This window comes from Chrysochloris asiatica, unplaced genomic scaffold (assembly GCF_000296735.1).
Source record: "Chrysochloris asiatica unplaced genomic scaffold, ChrAsi1.0 scaffold00056, whole genome shotgun sequence".
NCBI classification, from domain to species: domain Eukaryota; kingdom Metazoa; phylum Chordata; class Mammalia; order Afrosoricida; family Chrysochloridae; genus Chrysochloris; species Chrysochloris asiatica.
Genome location: NW_006408574.1, coordinates 15,014,190 through 15,023,169, shown reverse-complemented (window position 1 = coordinate 15,023,169; position 8,980 = coordinate 15,014,190).

Below are 8,980 nucleotides of genomic sequence, written 5' to 3'. Positions count from 1 at the left end.
ACATTTTATGGATGTTAAACATGGTCACATTACAATATAAGGGAATCAGAGAAACATTTCAAGAAATGGATGTTTTATTGGGTGGCTGGATCAGGCCAACCCTACTGAATGACCAGAAATTGGTGCCGGTGGGGAACGATGGTGAGATGGAGCTTTGCAAAGATCATTTCACATTTGCATCTCCAGGCCAGATGGGTTCTGCAAGTAGGAATAAAGAGCTGATGAGCTTGCTAGTACGGAGTGCCCTCAATGGGCCCATCCATCCAGGGAGCTGAGGCATTGAGAATCTGAGATAGGAGAGAGGTTGACAACTTCTGTAAATTACAAGTGTTATCTTTGATTGCCTGACTTTTATTAGGAGTGTGTTAACTCCCCAAATACACCCTAAATACCGGAAATGATGTAATGTGCTGAAAGCATCTAGCTCTGAACTTGGCACATTGTAAATCCTCAATAAAAGGTTTCTCCTTGGGAATTGCCCGTTAGGGATTAGGGTATTTTTGTTGGTTTGTTGTTGTTGTTTTCCTATCTTCCCTGGCACCATACAGCTGAGCACCTAATAGGACTTCAATAAACACACAATTCAAACATTGCTTGTTAGGAAAGAATTCAAGAACATTTTTGCTTTCGTGAAAGAATGTTTTTTTCTTTTGGTTAGTTGGTTGCCAATAGTGCTTTTTTCAGTACTGTAGACTTAATTAAGGAACTCCCTTTCTCAAAGGGCACTGAATCAGGAGAAAGATATGAGATTGCTGGATTTAATCCTATCGTAGACCCCTGAGACTGTGCCTTATTAAGACAAATAGTAGACATAATAGTAAAATTAAAATATTTCTACTGTTCCAAATTTAGAAAATGACTCTCTTCTTATTATAAATGATAATAGCTTGTAAACAATTCAGTCTTTTTAGCTATAGAAATAGCTTCATGCAGTCTACAGGGTTTCTTGTTGGTGTTTTGTGTGTGTGTGTTTTTTTAATTAAAACAATTGGAGGATTCCAATATCGACTGCATCTTCCACATTTTACAAGGTCTTGTTCAAAAACTTGAAATCGTGTGTGAGTCCCCGCTGTGTTCTCAAGGGCTCTGCAGTGACATATGAGGTGTGTGGCCCCATCTGGCAGGTGGTACCCTGTGCCTAGGAACTGAATTGAAAAGAAAATGATAATATTTGGATAACTTGCCTATGTTTGGCTATTATTTTACAAGATTGAAGATTGCTAAGCCATCTGTTTTTTTTTTTTTTTTCATTTTTGTTATCATGGTAAACATATAAAATACACATATACATGCTGTAGCTATAAAGTACTATCCAGTCTGTTCTGACTCATAGTGACCCTGTATAGGGTTTCCGAGGAGTGGCTGGTGAGTTTGAAATGCAGACCTTGCGGCTCAAACTAACCTTGCAGTCCAGTGCTTTATGCCCTCGAGTAGGTTCTGACTCTGATTCTGAACATATATAAGACCTGCTGTGGCATTGTAAGCCAAGAGCTGGAATGCTAACCACAAGGTTGGTAGTTCAAACCCACAAACCACTGTTGGAAGCTCTGTTCAATGTCCTATGAGTCAGAACCTAACTCAAGGGCACACAACAGTATTTAGCAGAACATTTGTCATCTCAACAGTCTTCATACAATTTAGTGACAGGATACCATGCTATCATTTTTCTATTAATCTCTATTACTGAAATATATTTGACTTTTTCTTCTTTGACAGGTTTCTGCTTTACACATGTTTCAACTTTCACAGATTTTATTCTACTCTTGGGAGAAAGATGAGATTTTCTGTTCCCATAAAGATTTACAGCCTTGGAAACCCTATGCAGGGTCACTATGTACTGGAACCAAGTTTGAGACTCAACCACCAACCACCTCCACCACCACTTTACTATTGGAGTCCTGGTGTAGCATTGTAGGACAAGCACTGGACCACAAGGTTGGTTTGAACCACAAGGTGAGTAGTTCAAACCCACCAGCTGCTCAAAACCCTATACAAGGTCACTATGAGTGGGAACCGACTCGACGGCACTTAATTACAACAACGGTCTATTATTGGTAATTTTCAAAAGCTTCATATCCATGTGAATCAGGAAGGCCGTAATAGAACTGATACAATTGGGCTATGGTGTTGAAGAAGAATATTAAAAGAACCATCAACTGCTAGAACAAACAAATCTGTGTTGGAAAAAGTGCAGCTAGAGTGCTCCTTGGAAACCAGGGCGGCCAGACTTTTTCTCTCATACTTTGGACACATTATCAGGCGGAACCAGTCCCTGTAGAAGGATATCATGCTAAGTAATGTGGAGGGTCAGTAAAAAAGAGAAAGACCCCTCCCCCGAATTGGATTGGCACCGTGGCAGCAGCAGTGGGGCCAACATAACAACAATTGTGAGGACGGTGTAGAACCAGGCAGGGTTACCTTCTGCCATTCATATAAGGTCGCTATGAGTCGGAACCAATTCAACAGCACCTACCAACAACAACTTTATTACCTACTAATCCTTTCTATAAGGAGCTCTGGTAGCGTAGTGGTAACGAATCAGGCTTCTAACCTCACGGTCAGCAGATCAAAACTACCAGCTGTTCCGCAGGAGAAAGATGAGGCGTTCTGCTCCTGTGAAGATTTACAGCCTCGGAAACCCTGTACATGGTCACTATGAGTCGGAACCGACTCCATGGCACATAACAACAACAACAACAACAATCCTTTCTATAATCCTCCTGCCCACCCACCAACCCCTTCAAGTGTCAAGAGAGACTGGGTTTGGATCTGTTTTGGAGCTGAACAACTTGTCTTTTTAGACTCTGATTACACCTCATCTTTGTCTAAATTTAGATCCACGTCTCTTTCTTGTCTATCCCAACTCCTATAGAACTGTTTGCTTGATTTTACCAAAGCTGGACTATTAGCTGCATACAACAGTGGATGTCAAGAGCAGACTGGTCTACTAGACAAGAATTTCAAGGGGCACTTGTTTACAATTCAGATTTATGAGCCACTCAATCACATGATCAGATGCAATTCAGTAAGCTGTTGCTGTTAAGTGCCATCGAGTCAGTTACGACCCGTAGCGACCCTATATAGGGTTTCCGAGCAGTGACAGGTGAGTTTGAACCGCTGACCTTGCAGTCCAATCGGCTTTGCTGTCTGGCGCATTAATCCACAGCACCACAGCGGAGGTACTGGAAATCAGCATTGAAAAGTAGTCCCTGTCTTAGTGAGTCGACTGCGTAGACACAGTTACCAATCATTCAATCGTTTTTTGTCTGAGTGTGTTTGTAAAAAAAATCACAAGGTTTAGGCTTTGCTATAGACAATCACTGCCTAATTAAAAAAAAATAAATAAAAATCAAGCACCTCTATCCTTAGTATTTCTTCCAATTATACAATGCTTTTGCAGTGACAGAAGATTCACAGTTTAGAGTTGTTGTTAAGTGCCGTGTTGACTCATACCGACCCTGTAGAAGGTTTCTGACGTTTTAAATCTGTAGGCAGGAGCAGAGAGCCTTATCTTTCACCCATGGAGTGATTGGTGGGCACGAACTGTAAACTTTGTGGTTTACAGTCCAATGCTTACCATATGGTGAGAATAACTTCCAGCTTGAGTTTTTTCTCTGAAAGATTCTTTCTTCTAATTGTTTCCTTCTTTAGCTCAAAGAATATGCTGCTGCCTCACTACACATGCTACCAGACAAATGTGCACACACTTCAGTTGTTGTTAAGTGCCATCGAGTAGGTTCTGACCCACAGCGACCTTGTATAGAGTTTCTGAGGAGTGGCTGGTGAGCTTGAACCGCCAACCTTGTGTTTAAACCAACTGTGCAGTTCAGCGCATTAATCCACACCCAACTGCACATGTTGCAGTGAGTGGTTAAAGTTGGTTTCATCACCACAGAAAGAGGCAGATTTACTATTAGTTTTCCAAACTATAATCTGAAAGCTATAACCTCACATGTATAATAAACTTAAAACTAGTTGACATTACTGAAATATTTTTATCCATAGTATCAACCAATCCAAAAAAAAAAGCCACCAAAAAAGTTGGTTTTAAAGTTCAGATAGCTCAGTGTCTGTGGATGGATCTTTGGATGAAGGTAACACAGACACTTGATTAGCTTGATGGTAAACCAAAAAAGCGATGCACTGAAAATACCCTAGAGTATCTCATAACAGAGAGTGGGAAACATGCAGCCAGACCAGACAAGAGACCTTGCAAAGATCTGGAAAAGAGTTTGAAACACATTCTTTCTCCCACCTTCTCATTCTTATTCTGTAACTCCTTGGTTTCTCATCCCAATCTATTTACACATCCCCAAAAGTCTTCTCTTTTTCTATAAACATGGTTGTTGTCATTAAGTGTTGTCAAGCCAGTTCCAACTCTCCCTATAGAGGGTTTCCATGGCTTTAAATCTTTGTTGGAGCAGGAAGCCTCTTCTTTCTCCCAGGAGCAGCTGGTGGGCTCAAAACACCGACCTTGCAGTTCACAGTCCAATGCTTATCCTATGGATAAACATGGTAGCAAAGAGACAGGCTAAAAATCGCTGTATTCAAATCTCAAATTCCCGGGAGATACAATGAGATTGTCCCACCTGTATCCAGTAACTGAAACCAGTGATCATGTTGTCTCCAAGGTGGCTCCAACTCATGCAGCCTTATGTATAATAGAAGGAAATGATGCCAGTTCCTGTACCCGCTTCAGGATCATTAGCAGCCTTGAGTTTATTGTGGTTACTGAGAAGTAGGATTCAAAAATACATTCAGCCAACTTGTCTCTCTGCAGAGGAGACATCATGAAAAATAGGGCTTTTAGGAGTGAGACAGGGAAAGGAATAAGATAATGGACAGAGAGATGAAATGCCATCACCTGAATAGTAAGGACAAATATTCATGCATACAACGTTTATTTCTAGATTCAAATCAGCAAGAAATTTAACCATGTGCTGTGTAAGTGGAACTTAAAACTTAACACTCAAGTAAATAGACGTGGAAAGATACAAACACCATCAACAAGTTACAGGAGAAACAGTAAAGCAACAGTCAGTACGATGCTACCATTGGCTGATTTCTGCCCCAAGGAATAAACACAGAGAATGACATTCACAAACTCCTTCTGCTAAGACCAATAGTTATATGGATATTTAAGCAAACGCATGTACGTATGTAATCATAGTTGTGATGCTGGGCCCCCGAGAAGGCTATTTATTGTATTAGGAGATAATGTTTTATTATATACGTTAAATCTTCTACTTCCTTTTTTTTTTTTTTTTGTACTGTTCTAATAAATTACTGTACACAGTGCTCATAAACTAAGTAATATGTTAGCTGGTAAATCTGCGTGTTTATTCTTCTAGATTTATTTCTCTTGTCTTTTCATTTCGATATCCTTTTAATCTTTAAATAGTGGTTATTACAATAAAGGCAAAAATATTTCCAATAGTAGCTGGCCAGTCCTAAGCAGCCAATCAGAGCTCCTGCTTAGTCAAAACTAACAGTGATTAGTAGTTCCCTTGGAGATCTAATTATTGATGTTCTGCATCTGGAAGCAAAGAAGTTCGTTTGGAAGTATAGTTCTGGTATCACACATTTTAGAGTCCTGGTGTGGCGCTGTAGGGTAAGCACTGGACCACAATGTCAGTTTGACCCACAAGGTCAGTGGTTCAAACTTACCAGCTGCGCCTCAGAAACGTTATGGGGCTGGGGGTGGGGTGCCGTGGAATCCATTCTGACTCATAGAAACCCTGTTTCTCAGGTTTCTGAGGCTTTAAATCCTTACGGGAGGAGAAAGTGTCATCTTTTTCCTGCAGAATGGCTGGTAGTTTTAAACTGCTGACCTGGAGGTTAGCAGTCTGACTTGTAAACACTACACTACCAGAGCTCCTTCAGAAACCCTACACAGAGTCACTATGAGTCAGAACGAACTCAGTGGCACTTAACAACATAACATGTTTTGGTATTCTTTTTTATTTCAATGCACTACTAATTGTCTATACATGCTTGTTGTTGTTGTCAAGTGCCGTCGGGTCGATTCCGACCCATAGCGACCCTGTATAGGGTTTCCCAGGAGCAGCTGGTGAGCTTGAACTGCCGACCTTGCAGTTCAAACGGCTTTGCAGTCTGGTGCATTAACCCACAGTGCCACACCAGATCTCTCTATACATGCTTAGTTAGTGAGCATTTTGATTCAACTATAGAATATGACCAAGTCAGATATTTTCAATGTTTTTCTTCAATTCAAATATATTGCTTTCTTCATATTTAAAGGAAAATATTGACTAGTCAACATTATTTCAATGTATGTGCATGTGCAGATGATCGTGTTGTTGTTAAGGGCCATTTGCAATCTGTATAAGTTTCCAAGGAGTGGTTCGTGAACTTGAACCACTGACCCTGCAGTCCAGCACATTAACCCGCAGTGCCTATATAGGCAGCGTAAACTGTAGTTGTTGTGAGTCGACTCCAGTTCAAGGCAAGCTTACGTGCAACAGGGTGAAACGTCGCCTGAACCTGCCTCATCTCCTTGATCTTTGATGTGTTTGAGTCCATTGTCCACCTCAAGAGGTTACTAATCACTTGTTCTTGTTTTTGTTGTTGTTGGTAAGTGCCACTGAGTTGGTTACAACTCATAGCAACCCTGCGTAGGGTGTCCAAGGAGTAGCTGGTGGGTTTGAACAGTTGACTTTGCAGTTGACCATCCAGTACTCATCCTACAGCACCACACCAGGACTTGTTCTTATTAAGTGAAACTGAGTCCGTCCCAACCCATAGCGACCCTGTATAGGGTTTCCAAGGAGCAACTGGTGAGCTTGAGCCGCTGACCTTGCAGTTCAAACGGCTTTGCAGTCTGATGCATTGACCCACAGCACCACACCAGGACTCCAATAATCACTAGAGGGAGTTTCATCAACAGCGTTTAAAAAGGTCATCGTTAAGGACAAAATTTGTTTCTTTACTGGTTGTTGTTGTTGTTAAGTGCCATCGAGTCGGGTCCGACCCATAGCGACCCTGTAGTACTTAACTAAATGCTCCCATCTTTTCTTGACTTTCTAACTGATATTGTGGTAGATAATATCTGCATGCGTAGATCTATGTATTTAAAAATCAGCAGAAATAAAATATTTGTTCCAGGTGTGGAGCTATAGAATAAGCACTGGACTGCCCACCACAAACTAGGTTGGCAGTTCAAATCCACCAGCTGCTCCTCAGAAACCCTATACAGGATCACTATGAGTTGGAACTGACTCCATGGCATTTAACAGCAACAAATATGTTTTGTGTCTTTTCAGTTCAAACTTAATGGGTCTTCTAAGATTCGTCAACTGCAAAACCAATAAAGCTGATTCAGTGTCAGACGCCATGAAGTTGATGCTGACTATTGACAACCCCAAGTGACAGATTAGAACTGCCCACGTTGAGTTCTCTAGGCTATGATCTTTCTAGGAGCAGGTCAACACGTCTTTCTCCTGGGGAGTCACAGATGGGTGGAAATGCCAACCTTCCTTTAGTATTCAAAGCAATACCTCGAGGGATCCTATAATCTGACTTTGAGTGGACAGGAAAATGCAACTTGTCAAGTTGGAGAAAGTTTGACCTACACTGTTGTAAACTAGCCTTTGCTTGATACCTTGAAAACATAACAACTATATAATATTTTCTGCCAAGGTTGGCATCTAATTAAGCAAAATAGTATGTTTTAAGAAAATCCCCTTTCATACCTTCAGAGTTAGGCGTGCAATGTATTGTCCAACACAGATAAAATCACTAATAATAAAAACATATCCAGTGCAGTGCTGCTCCGTCTCACCCTCCACGGTCAGGTTATTGCTTGGTTGAATTCAGTTTGAATTCAGTTTGAATGCTATTGTTCTGAACGTGAAAAGGCTGAGTACGTTTTCCCCCAATGATAAAAAATCCTTTCATTCTTCTGTTTAGAGAACAGTAGACCAGACTCATAACTAGTTCTAAAGTTAATGCTGATTTCCTGACAATTCATTCTGTACTTCCAGTCCCAGACATTTCTCCTTTGCTTGTTCTGTCTCACTTTCTGGGCCCGGGGAGGATCTGCTTTCTGTCTATTTTAGGAGTTTGATTTCAGTTCGTTTTGTTAGCCTAGGTAGGTCAGCAGGTGTGCACGAACACATTACCCAGGTGGCCACTTAATGCAGTGTGATTGAGCATGGAGGAAACAAGCAAGCATGAGGCTGCTTGGCTGCTCCAGCAGGTGACTGTGATTAGCAACCAATTTAAGATAGAGATTCCCCTGGATTCCCAACAGATGGCCCCCTAATTGGAAGCTTGTTGGGGTACTGTTGATCTAAGAGGCCCCAAAATACCAATAATGCCACATGTTTGTTTTAGTATACAACAACTTCCAAACTCAAAAAGAAGCTTAATTTAAAATTACACACATGTGGTGGGATGGGAGAGTGGGCAGCATTATACATGCATACACACACACACACACACACAATAAACCTTTCAAATCAACCTGTATACCCATTTCTGCCACTCAGTTAATGAGATATTTAGTAGTAAAAGCTGACGTCTAAAGCGTGCCATTTTGTTGAATGTTCCATATATTGGAGTGAAATAACACCAACTCTGTGTTCTGGAATACAACAATACATTACACTTCCAGGTATGTCTTTCCAAACTGCATACATTGTTTGGATTACTTATTTGGTTTGTGTCTATATATGCATTTGTGTATATATCCATATATACATTGACAGGGAGCTGCCAGAGGTTCAAGTCAGATTCAGATGAAGATGTAGAATGAGGGATATCATTGCTGACATTAGATGGATCTTGGATAAAATCAAAGAATACCAGAAAAAGGTTTATCTGTGTTTTACTAACTATACAAAGGCTTTCAACTGTTTGGATCATGACAAGCTATGGACAACATTGCAGAGATTGAATATTCTGTAACACTTAATTGTGCTCATGAGGAACCTGCACATAGATCAAGCTGAAGTCATTC